Source organism: Pinus tabuliformis, chromosome 4_1 (genome assembly GCF_031772625.1).
Source record: "Pinus tabuliformis cultivar Carrire ecotype Pingquan chromosome 4_1, CPIR1, whole genome shotgun sequence".
Taxonomy (NCBI): domain Eukaryota; kingdom Viridiplantae; phylum Streptophyta; class Pinopsida; order Pinales; family Pinaceae; genus Pinus; species Pinus tabuliformis.
The window spans coordinates 990813134-990826801 of NC_142303.1; the positions used below are offsets into that span (position 1 = coordinate 990813134).

At 39.9% G+C, this 13668-nt stretch overlaps 1 protein-coding gene across 2 annotated transcripts in view; it reads left to right on the forward strand.

The window, feature by feature from the left end:
* LOC149179475 (zinc transporter) overlaps window positions 1–13668 on the forward strand; it is a 328009-nt gene that overhangs the window by 118226 nt on the left and 196115 nt on the right. The window lies entirely within an intron of this gene.

Consider the following 13668-nt stretch of genomic DNA (forward strand, 5'->3'; position numbering starts at 1 on the left):
TTTATAGGTCGAGCACCCATTGAGTGCTTCTAGGTTTGTCATAAAGTCATTGAGTCATTGTCATGTATTGAAGACCCATTTGGGGATGTTACATGTTGTAAAAGAAAATTTATTGTGTCAAAAGACCCTCCAAGACCTTGTCATGGCACAAAGATCAAGTCGCCCTACATGAAGAGACAAGTCAGCCTAAAGGAGAAATTTGACCCATTGAGAAGCCTATATAAAGAAAACTTCGACCTCATTTGGAACACACACTTCACTCTCACAAGGAAAAGTGCGAAAAAGAAGAGGACGAAGGAAGAAGATCGAGCCTTGGAAGTTGGGATTGTTTTTGGGCTACTTCTCTCCACATGCGTGAAGGAATTAGGGTTCATGCTGCTGCAGTAAAGCCGAGTTGCAGAAGTGAAGTTAGGTCATCAAGAAGAACTATCTTGGAAGCCGAATTCTCTAGGAGAGAGAATCTACCCAAGCAAAGAAGAGAGGAGCAAAAATACACCATTGTTTCTCACATGTGCAAGGGTTAGGGTTTCTGCAGAAGAAGCTGCTGGGCAGGTTGAAGTTGTTGTTGGGTAGGTTGAAGTTGCAGAAGAAGCTGCTGGGTAGGTCGAAGTTGTAGAAGAAGCTATTAGAAGTCAGATTTGCAGAAGTTGCTAGAAGTAAGGTTTGACTTGTTCTTGGAGGGTCTTGGTCAAGGGTCAAAGGTCTTGGAATTTGTCAATTGAAGGTCTATAAGAAGAGAAAGAATTTTGGTGGGTTTTCCTCTCAGTTGGAGAGGTTTTGGCCTTGGCTGATCACCTACATCTTGTGTCCTATTGTCTCATTGATTTTACTGTTTGGTAGCTGTTTGATGATAGAAAATGCTAATAATAATCAACTGATAGAAGAAGCTTATTAAGATAAGTAAAAATATATCACAAGTAGTTATCAAAGTTCGAGAAATCATATATCATTAGCTGCCCCTATATTTCTCAACATGGTATCAAAGCTAAGGTAATAAGTCAAGGAAAGGTAACTTAAAGAAGGACACTCAAGGGTTGAAGCACTAGAAGATCATCAAGAGCATCAATCATCAAGAAGGACCTCTCATCTCAAAGGCACTACAAGAACAAGAATTACATCATCATCTTGAAGAAGGTTACTAAAGAAGACCTAAAAACCCTAGTTCATTTAAACAAGGATTCTACCGTTGAAGCATTCTTGGGACCTTGCACAATCATCACCTCAAGGAGAAGAAGACCTCAAAAACCCTACCTTCACTAAAAGAAGGATTTTGAAGCATCTTGAAGTTTACACATCCGAGGGAAGCAGGAAAAGGCGTTGTCATCATCATCAAGGAACCAAGGTGATCTTCCTCCCTTTGAAGGATCACTTTTGAAGGAAGACATTTTCATCAAGAAGACATCTTCTATTATCAACATCATCATCAAAATCAAGAAGGCATCAAGTTGAAGATATTGCCATCAAGGAGTATCTTCAGAAGTAAGTACCTTATGTCCACATCTGAACCTATCAAAATGACTTCATTTTGCAGGAAAGTGACAAATTGGTTGGGTCATCAAACTTTCTTGGATGGAAGAAGAGGATTGATTTGACTCTCATAGAAAATGAAGTTGTTGATCATGTTAAGGGATCAATCGCTAAACCACCAAAGGAAGAAGCTAAAGCTCTGGCAAAGTACATGAAAGGGGAAGTTAGGGCTCAAATGGTCCTCATAGAATCCATCAAAGATCCTCTCATACCCTATGCATCAAAATTGGAGACATCAAAAGAAATATATGATAAGCCAGTAGAATTGTTTTCCATAAGTACCGCTGGAGAAGTGATATCATTGAGGCAAGAACTCTACAAGAGGAAGATATCAAAGGAATATGGAATAGTCTCATACTTTATGAGGGTATTCGAAATAAGAGACCAACTACAAGAGTTGGGAGAAATAATGTCTAATAAGGAAATGACCACCATAGTGCTCAATGCACTACCAGAGGAATGGGGCAATTTTACATCAAGCATCTATGGAAAGAAGGAAGCTACCCCATTCAATGAACTTTGTTCATTATGCAAAATTGGAGAAACAAGGTTGAAGGTGAAAAGTAATGTGGGATCAAATGAGCAAGCACAAGCATTTGCTACCATGGCCAAGAGAAAAGGAAAGTTTGGGAAGTTTGGTCCTTAGAAAAAGCAGAAAAATATGTCGAAGATCCAATGCTATGCCTGTCATGAATATGGGCAATACAAGAGAGGTTGTCCAAAGCCCAAGAAGGACAACATCAAAGGAGGAAAGGAAGAAGTTCATATCACCGAGGAAGTGGAAGAACCTGAGAAGAAGAAATTAAAGAAGGAAGAAGTGAGAGATGTTTACTATGATTGAGATAACCTTCTTCACTTAGTTCTTTTTAGTTATTGTAAAATATTGCTATCATGATAGGAAATGTAGTGACTGCGTAGGCTCACGCAGAGACTGCGCAATGGATCATCCAGGAGTTGGGGCCAGTGCAAAATCTCCATAATCAGTGTGAGAAAATTCTCACTATTTTTCTATCAGTTATCTTCTCTGTGTGGATCAGGGTTGCAGGAATCGGCCCCCCCCCCCCGGATCCTAACCCGGAACCGCGACCCGTGCGGAATCGTTTCGGAATCTCGAGGCGAAGCGCGATTCCAAATTGCAGGTGGCGCGATTCCGTTTTTTAAACACGCTTCCTGGTTTTTAGGTGGCGGTGGCCCGGATCCGCGCTTCGGAGGGCGATTCTGGCATCCGGTTGCGCCACGCAACCCGCCCGGAAGCGCACGCAACCCGGACGCAACCCCGACGCAACCCGGACGCAACCCGCGGGCAGCGAAAATGAACTTAAATTTTTTTTAATTTCTTTTAAAAGTTAACTTCATGAATAATAATCTTGCATGACTGTAACAACATCATCACATATATTTGTTTCGCAGAGGTTATATTATGGTTCATCATCTCGGAGGTTTGTTACATTGTGATTCATCACAGAGGTTCATTATTGTTAACGCTCTAATGTATAGTCTCGGCTCTGCGCTTTTCTTATGGTTAATTTTGTGTATTATATATATTATGACCTTGGCATTATGACATATAAATCTTGGCACAATCGATACGCAAGTCTCCACACAATTTTATGTATACGGGGGTATGTAGTTTGGGTTCAGTAGAGCACATGTATATATGTTACATTTGTTGTCTTTGTTGTATGGTTCCTCCCAGCCTGTTAATCTCAGCATCACTGTAATACCTATGACTCTTCTCTGCGTATAATCTACAACCTTGTTGGAATCGCCCTGTATTATCTGGTATGGTCTCTACAGTATCTTTGGATGGTCTAGGCACAATAATATACGTTGATATTTCATATGCAATACATATTCGTTGGCATCATAATTTTCACTATTGTACATTTGACATCATTATCATCATTCCAGCTATGTATGTCACCTCAGAATTATGGCATCATTGACATCAGTGGAGTTATTCATGTCATCACTATCAAATATGTATGGCATCTCAACATTGTATGGCACCTTGGTAGTATTTCAGTATTATGTATGGTCTCCCTTAGCATAGTAATATATATGCTCATGATCTCGCACAGTACACAGTGTTGATCTTGGCACTATGACATAATTTGTCTCAGCTGTATGTATGGCATCATTACAATTCAGAGGCAGGGATAATATTTATATGCTGAAACCCTAATGTCAAGCAAAATAGGTTATTGGTAACAAGCATTGTACAAGCATTGTCCAGCAAAAATATGCATGTTTTCATGTCTTCTACAATTAATTTGGTATTTGGGATGTTTGTTTTGAGTATAAATGCAAAAAAATATAAAAAAATATATATATATAGCAGACGCTTCCGCGGACGCTTCGCTTCCTAGATTTTTGGAAAATGACGCTTCCGCGCTCCGCGCTTCCGCTTCGCGCTTCCGCTTCGCTCCCGCTTCGTGCAACATTGGTGTGGATTGCCATTTCTTTAGGGCATCTAGATTGTATTCAGAAATTTACTGCCAATAATAGAACTCCTCAGATTCGCTGCACTGATTTTCCCGCATTGGGTTTTTCTGGGGACTATTGTCCAAAAACAAGTGTGTCAATGTGATTGTTCATGTGTTGGTGTTTCTCTTGTTTTTCTCAAGTTCATGATTTGTGAAGTCTGCAGTTGAATTTATTTTGATATTTCTTGTAGCATTAGTAAATAACTTATTATTGTAAATAAATAGGAGAAATAAATCAATCACTGTAGCATAATTTTCACATGGTATCAGAGCAAAGATCAGGCAAGATGGTAGTAATTTCTGCAATATAGGGTGGTGGTGCCACATTGGTAGCAAATCGATCTCCAAAAGATTCACGCAGTCCCTTGTAGAAATTACCAGCAGAGAAAAATAGCATGGAGAACAGTAGGGATCACAATATTTCCGAATTAGCTTCCAGGTCGGAAGAGGAATTTTCTTGCTTATTGAGTTCTGCATCAGCCGAGGATTGGTATATTGATAGCGGGGCTTCAACTCATATGACTGGAGAACGAAAATATTTTTCGAGCTATCAGGAGGAACAAATGAACTTCCAAATCACAATGGGTAACAGGATGAAATGCACCCTAGTAGGAAAGGGAACCATTACATTCCAGACAGTAGCAGGAGATAGTCTTCGGGCCACTAACGTACTGCATGTGCCAGGTATGGGAATGAATTTGATTTCAGTATCTCAATTACAAGATAAAGGATATGATGTATACTTCATTGGTAACAGAGTATATGTCAAGCATCCTAAGTGGAAAAAGAGGGCCCAGATTGGAACTTGAAGCAACAGGTTATATAAGTTGCGACTCGAGTCTCCTATGGCATTGATAAGCAATAATTTCAGTGGAGAGAAAGACTTGAATGAACTGTGGCATAGAAGGATGGGACACTTACATCATGGGGCGTTAAGGATTCTCAAGGAAACTGTTACGGGGGTTCCAGTGCTTACTACCAAGCATGATGATACATGCAGAGGCTGTGTACTAGGCAAGTATGCCAAAGCGGCTTATTCCAGAAGTAACAATAAAGCTCAGAGTGTATTGGGTTTAATACACTCAGACATCTGCGGTCCAATGTCTCTACAAGAGCTACCAGTGGTGTTGAGTATTTTGTCACCTTCATAGATGACCATTCCAGGAAAACTTGGATTTATTCCTTAAAAACCAAGGATGAGGTCTTTGATGCGTTTAAGGAGTTTAAGGCTCTAGTGGAAAACATGATAGGAAGGAAGATCAAAATATTGCGCTTAGATAATGGTGGAGAATACACGGATAAAAACTTCACAGATTTCTGCGCAAGAGAAGGGATCAGAAGAGAATGGACAACACCTTATAATCTAGAATAGAATGGAGTCGCAGAAAGGAAGAATAGAACTATTGTTGGAGCGACAAAGGCGATGTTATATGATCAGTATCTACTCAAGTTTTTATGGGCATAAGAATGCAACACGGTATACATTCAGAACAGGACCCCTCACAGGGCTTTAGGAAAGAAGACACCGGAGGGTGTTTTCATGGAAAAGAAGCCAAAAGTGAGTCACCTCAGGATATTTGGAAGTGTGGCTTATTGTCATATTCTAGATGAGAAGCGGAGCAAGTTATAGCAGACTGCTGAAGTTGGATATCTTGTGGGTTACAACGAGACTTCAAAGGCATACCGAATCTACATTTTGAGCAGTAGGAAGATTGTAGTAAGGCGGGATGTAAAGTTCATGGAAGATAGAGCTTTCAGGAAATCTCGAGAGATGCCTTTTGAAGAACAGGTTGAGGATGTTCCTCTGGTCCAGCAACAGGGAGCAGATCTAGCAAGAAGACAGGTATCTGGTTCAAGCCGTGTAACCAGTACTAGCATCTCCTCAAGAGAAGAGGAGCCAGAAGTGTCAAAACAGGTACAACAATAGGAAGAAAAACAAATGGAACCTCCCACCACCAGTGGAAGGACTAGCCGAGAAGTACGACAGACTCAGAGGGAGGTAGAGGAATTTGTTGGAGCTCCTAGAGCCTAGAAAAGGCAGTGTAGACAGCCTGACAGGTACCAAGCATTGGTAGCTTAGGTCAAAGAACCCTCTAGTTTTCGTAAAGCTGTACAATACCATGTGTGGGTAGATGCCATGGTAGAAGAGTATAGTTCCATTATGACGAATGATGTCTGGGAAATTGTACCAAGACCAGAGAACAGATTAGTTGTGGGTTCGAGATGGATCTACAAGATCAAGTATGCTGCAGATGGTAGCATAGACAAGTATAAGGCTAGGTTCGTCGCGAAGGGATATGCACAAAAGGAAGGAATAGACTATGAAGAGACCTTTACCCCAATAGCTCGGTATACCTCTATCAGATCCATTATATCCCTTGCAGCACAGATGGGGTGGGAGATTCACCAAATGGATGTCAAGACAACGTTCTTGAATGAGGTGATAAAAGAAGAGGTATATATCGAATAGCCAGAAGGTTTCGAAACACATGAAAAGAGAACTCATGTGTGTAGATTGAGAAAGCCTTGTCTGGGTTGAAACAAGCACCCAAAGTTTGGTATGGTTGAATTGACAACTACTTACAACAGTTGGGATTCATCAAGAGTGATGCTGATCCCAATCTTTATTATCTGTTAGTAGAAGATGAGCTATTAATTCTGGTATTATATGTGGATGATCTATTCTTGACGGGATCATCCAGACTCATAGAGGATTGCAAGAAGAACCTGGAAACAGAATTTAACATGAAGGATTTGGGGGTAATGCACTACTTTCTAAGATTGGAAGTTTGGCAACAGGATGGTGAGATCTTCCTTGGCCAAGGTAGATATGCGTTAGAAATTCTAAAAAGATTCAGAATGCAGGATTGTCGACCTATGGCTACGCCTATGATTACCAATTGGATGAAAATAACATCCAGAGATAAGGAAGTGGACCCCACCTTATACAGACAACTCATTGGGTCGCTTATGTATCTGGTCAACACCAGGCCAGACATATGTTATGCTGTCAACACCCTTAGTTAGTTCATGGTGGAACCAAAAAGGGCGCACTGGGCAACATCAAAGCACATTCTCAGGTATGTGCGGGGAACAATCAACTTTGGATTAAGATACACCAAGGGCAATGATATTGAATTGAGTGGATTCACTGATGCAAATTGGGCAGGAAGTTCAGTTGACATGAAAAGTCCCACTGGGTATTGCTTTGGTATTGGATCTGGGATGACCTCCTGGTGTAGTAAGAAGCAAAAGTTTGTAGCACTGAGCTTAGCTGAAGCTGAGTATATGGCAGCTAGAAAAGCAACATGTGAAGCTATATGGCTCAGGAAACTGCTTGTAAATCTATTCAGGAATAGAATGGAAGTGACAAAAATCTTCTGTGATAATCAAAGTTGTATAAAGCTCTATGAAAATCCAGTGTTTCATGATTGCTCCAAACACATTGATATTCGGTGTCACTTTATTAGGGACTGTGTTCAGCGTGGGGCGGTATAGTTGGAGTATACTCCCATAGGAAATCAGGTAGCAGATGTACTCACCAAGGCTCTAAGAAGAACAAAGTTTGTTCAATTCCGAGAACAAATGAGTATGTTGGAAAATCCCTTTTAATAGCGTGATGCAACATTTGAGAGGAAGCTGTAGTACAGATGCAACAGTATCGTGAGCAACAATACAGTAGCAACAAAAGCACAGTTTTGATGGCAGCAACAGTGCGGAAAGGAGATGCTTCAAAGACAGAGCAGCATGCAGTTGGACATTGTTGTTAGAGCACATTCCTTGCTAAGAGGGAGTGTTAGTTTTTGGTAGCATCAGATGTGCTCTAGCCATGAAAATTGGTGGAGAGGCTAAGGCACATGAGTTTTAAAGAACCTTGAAACCGTTTGGTGAAATTCCACCCGTATTGTATTTTATTAAAATAATTAATATTTTTTATGGGGTTCCTAAGTCTAAACTTAGGAAAATTAAAGTATTAATGGGTATTAATCAAAATATGGGTGAGAATGTTCTAGAAAGCAGATCAAGTCAAGTTTTAATCTTAGCTGTTGATTAGAGACTTAATCTCGTATGTTGAAGTCTCAATGAGAAAAGTATAAGAAGGAGGCTTGGGGTTAATTGAAAACACAGAGAGGGTTGATCAGTCAGTTTGATATTCCTAGGGCAGGGTTGGCTAAGGAATTCGAACCAGTGATCAAGTAGTGAGGATCAGAGGTAGTACTAGAAGGAAGCGATTTCTTGTTCCAATGAATATACTCCAGAGAAGACAGTGAGGGATTAGAAAGGCAGCGCAATGCCAAGGAGGGAAAATGCAGCAACTGGAGGAGGTTGACGCAGAACTGCTGGGGATAGCAGAGATCAGTGTCAGGAATCATTGTGGGTGATTGACAGATGAAATCTCGAATTCTCAGCAACAGACGCAACAACATCAAGGGTGACACAGTCAGTGGGAGTCTCCACGCAGAAGCCATGCAGTGACTGCGTAGTGGGTCATCCAGGAGCTGGGGCCAATGCAAAATCTCCAGAATCAATGTGAGAAATTTCTCACTATTTTTCTATCAGTTATCTTATCTAAGTGGATTGCCATTTCTTTGGGGCATCCATATTGTACTAAAATTTTACAGCCATTAATAGAAACCCTCAGATCTGCTGCATCGGTTTTCTCGCATTGGGTTTTTCCGAGGACTATTGTCCAAAAACAAGTGTGTCAATGTGATTGTTCATGTGCTGGTGTTTCTCTTGTTTTTCTCAAGTTCATGATTTATGAAGTCTGCAATTGAATTTATTTTGATATTTGCTGTAGCATTAGTAAATAACTTATTATTGTAAATAAGTAGGAGAAATAAATCAATCACTGCAACATAATTTTCACAGATTGGAGTAGAGCAAGAATGGATTCTGCTTGCCTAAGTGCTAAGGCTAGCAGAGGGACCCACACGACAACCACTTTAGTAGAATATTAATTTATTTAACTATTTCCTAAAGTTGGACTTAGGAAAAATTTATAAATCCTAAGTTAACTTATGATTTAATCTCAACTCTTCATCAAGATCTAATCTCAGTTGTTGAGAGTGAAGGAGGGGCTTAGGTCAAAATTATAAGAGGAGATAGATTGAGTAAGTAGCTAGTTCAAAGAGCACAAGCAATGTGTGTCAGATCAGTGAAGGGAGAGACTAGGGTTTCAACAGATTCCAGAGTTTCAATGACCAGGAGGGAGAGTTGAGTGAGGGTTGAGTTGCTCTAACTCAAACAACATTAGCACAACCCTTCAACTTGCACGTGTGCACAAAGAGAGAGATAATTATTTGTCTGTATAGGGCACAAATAGGCCAATCTGCGCAGCCATTTGGCAGAACGAGTGCACAAAAGGGAGATCGATTTCTCTTTGAAGTTGATTAGTTGTTTTCCTGTGGTGAAAGACACACAAAGTTTGCAGGTATTCCTTGGAGTTGGTGTTTCTTGGGCGTACCTTGTGTTCTATGTGTTTTCCTTCTGATTTATTATTAATTTCCGCTATGCATGCTAAGGTAGAAAACTTAGTGTATTTGCAATTTAAGTTTGCAGAGCAACTGCTATTTGTATTTCTGGTTTTACACTTAGAAAATTGCCTATCAATTATTGGGTTTTAAAGAAATCTAACATTTATCTCTATTTTTTTCCAGATTTTTATTTCGATATCGTTGTGACTAAAGTTTGAACTGAGTTCTCTCTATTCATTTGAAATTGTCGACTATTTGGTTGAAAGATTTGCACATTCTTTCTTATTTCTTAGTTGGTGGAGTGCTTGCAACTATTTTGGTTATCGTCATAGTTTTTTGGGTGGGAGCCACAGATGGAGCAGGTTTCCACCCTAGTAGTTCATTGGCGAATTGGACCAACCTTCTTTTTGTAGTCGATGTGTATGGGTTCTGTTACTCTGGCCATTCAATCTTCCCAAACATTTGTGTATCAATGCAAACTCCACTCAATTTGATAAAGTAATAATTGTGATCTTTCTTTTATGTGCTATATTTTATGGTGGTATGGCAATCATGGGTAGGTTGCGCAAAGGTTTTGGGCATGGTTTCAAGGTGTTGGGTCTGATTATAGCAGTGGTGGTTCTGAGTAGAGGCGATGGTTGTGAGGGGAAATGTGAGTAGTGGGAGAGTGGGTTAGCTGAAAATCGACAATGACAAGGGCTCATGGAAGCGGTTCTAAGCGTTGTGTTCGAGTATAGCAGCAACAACAATTTTGAGTGTTGAGTCTACGCATTCGAGCGTTGCACGGTTTTGTACGTCGGGTCTGAAGAGTAAAATTCAGATGTAGCGATAGTCGGAAACATGCATAGCGGGAGGGCGAGTTAGCTAGTCATGCGAGTAATGGGGGAGCAAATTCACCACGACTTGCTTGACGGATTTTTTGTTGCTGATTGAATGTGGAAGCTTCAACCTAAATTGAGAGCAAAAGATACATGATGGAAAGGGCTCTGGCGACTGTTTTGAGCGTCAAGTTTGAGTGAAATTCAACCGTAAGCCATAATTGGAAAAAGGACCAGTGAGAGAGCAAATTCACCATGGATTACTCTACAAATTTTCTAGTTAATTTGCTAAGGAAATCCACAAGGGTTTCCATAAATGGAACAACCTCCACCTTCAACTTCTCTTGGGTGAATGACAGTAGAAGAGAAGCATACCTAATTCCCCCATAATTGCAACGATTGACAGGAGACTTACAACCCCACTAATATTGCCTTAAAACGAGATTTCTCATTTTGGGCAGCCCAGGTCAAGTGCTTGTTGCAAAGGGTGGAAAGCCTTGAGACAAAAAAAAAACAACTCCACGTAGAATTAACTGACCTCAAACAATTGTCTTCGAAATGAAACAACATGAAAGCACATGAAAGCATACATTTATAGCAACCAACTATAGATTCCCCTGCACTCAGAACAAGACTTTCGAACCTTAAAACTCTTTAAGAAGAAATGAGATCACAACAAGCGGTCATTAAACAAGAAACAAAGTTATAGCAACAAGCACTTAGTCCCTGTGTTGAGGTGGTCTAGAAAAAGGAACAAACCACCATTTATCGCTGTGGTCAAAGGAGTGATACAAGCAAAGTTGAATGAAGAATGTCTCCATAGATCTTGCGAGCTCAATTTGAGAGTATGTGGACTCCCAATTCCAGTGACCCCTCCAGACCCCCTTTAGATAGCCACTTCCTTCATCCACGACACCTTGGATCTAAAGGACCTTAGTATTGAGCATGCTTGGATGGGGCCCAACTCCAAACTGATCCTTCGTTTTTGGACACTAGAGGATCGGCTCAGAGCCTTTTGGGCTAAGAGAAGTCTGACTTCACTCCCACCCACACGGAGGATCTTCCTAGATGCCGACCTCACTAGAACCCAATAGGGGGAACTCAAGCATGCTAGAGATTAGGTTGCAGTTGTATGGAAAGACAGGAAGTGGGCAGTGATTTGAGATCTCAAAGTTGTCATCCGTGATTCAGGTCCCCCGGGATACTCCCGACCTTGGGCCAAATGATGTGGTTTCCTTCTTGAACAAGGAGATGGGTATGCCTCAATTAAACCTCCCATGATAGAAACTCTGGTCATTTCACTTGTTCTTGGTTCACTACCTGTGGTTCAGCTCTACAGTATGCCCATCGTTACAGTGAAATTTGGCAAAGAAAATAAATGATAACACCGAAAGGAGGAGAAATAAGAATAATGCTCAAACTTGAAACCACAGGAGTGGCATCCAAAGTTGAAAAAGTAGCAGGATCTGAAGGCTAAACGATAGGATTATTAAGCAGTTATATGGGTAGAGCCAGTACAAGTTTATGATTGATAGTCTAAGGCTAAGTCTATGACACATGATGTTACATTTTGCAATAAAGTATAATTAATAAGGGAGGAGATTATTATAAACTGGAACATGCCTGACTCGAGAAGAAATTGTGGTTAATGCCTCTGTAATGAAGATTATCTTTATTTTGATTAGTGTTCGAGTACAAGCTTAGTGGTATCATACCAAGTAAATCACTACAATAGATAAGGACGGTGGTCACTAGTTACCTTAAATAAGGAAATTTGGTCTGCTATTTGCTGCAATTCTAGAAGTTTGTTAAGTTTTGAAGATAGAATATGTCGAATTGGTGGGAAATTGTGCAATATAGTATGGTATGAAAACACTAGTTCATGTGTCATGTCAACTAAGGTCAGTCAAGGATGTTTAAGGTCAGCTTGTATCTATCCTGGGCATGCTGACCTAAGGACATATCTAGGGTGGCCTACTTAACTACTATAGTTCAGCTCACTTGAGATGCAATTTATCTTCTCTAGTATTTCAGTCACTCCTGTTTCTTATAGAAACAGATGCTCTTTTTTTTCTTTATATTAAGATTATTTTGTAGGCTGTAAATCATTGTCTTGTTTTTCTTGTTAAGTATTGTTTGTAAGGTGTTAACAGGTTGGTTTGATTCATTGTTTTTGCTTTCAGGATTGATTTCTTTATTGATTGTTCTAATGCTGTGCTTATTGTGGCTATTGAACTTCACATCCGAGGTTTTAAGCCATCAATGAATTGCACCATTTGATACACCATGGGCATACTCATCATTCCAGTGACTAAGTTTTTGATCCTGTTGCTGTATTACGCAACTTTAGGGTGCTTGGCTCATTCCATGTTGGAAGGCCTGGATTTCTCAATGAAATGAGAATCTATTATGGTTCTTTTTAATTCATCCCATTTTTTAAATGGAATACGACACTCTTGGAAATAAGGATCAACATTTATATGCCAACCCCGTAACATAGATCCATCTGCTTTGCACTCAAAATCAGGAAATGTCATACCTTTGGGTCTTTTACGTTTAGGCTCTTGATTGGTAGTAGTATATATATTTTTTTTATTTAAGTATAATTCGTCCTCTTTGTAGTTAGAAGTTTGATTACTTGTCATTGCTTGTAATTGAATTTCCGCTATTTCTAATAACTGATCTAGTTTATAACTTATATTTAATGATTGAACCATTTTTTTCTCTTTATCCCTGATTGGTGGGTGGAATGGAAACTTTGTACCCAATATGAAACTACTGGTACAGATCAGTCTCCCTTGATCCTGCAGCCACAATTTACATGTACGTAAGAAACTGGCAAGTCTGCATTTGTCGCAGCCTATTCATATCCTAAAGAAAATAGGTACTGCATTTTTATTTTGGGAACCTCTATCTAGAGGATTAAACATGCCTAACCCAAACTTCTCATGTGGAAAGAGTCACACATGGTCAATACCATTTGATATTAATTGCTGTTATCCATGTGGAAGAAGTCCACACATAGTCCTGGGTCGCTAATCTATGGCTCCATCGACTTAATTCATATGGATATGAAATTCAGGTCATCATGGCAATTACTTGTCATGAACTTTTGCTAATTTGCTTGTATGCCAGTCACATGCGCCCAATGAAATAAACAAGAAGTGTTGTCAACTGCCCATAATTGTTATAATGTCAGGTGTGAAAGGATGGAGTTAAATTCTGGATGTATGTGTTGTTGTATTTGAATTGAGTCTAAAGGTATCTTCTGTCAAGAAATTTTAATGGAAAAGCCACTGCGCCCTTGGTTTGTTTGATGATCATCTTTCGCATACTTCTGTGTGCTATTGTTAAAAATGT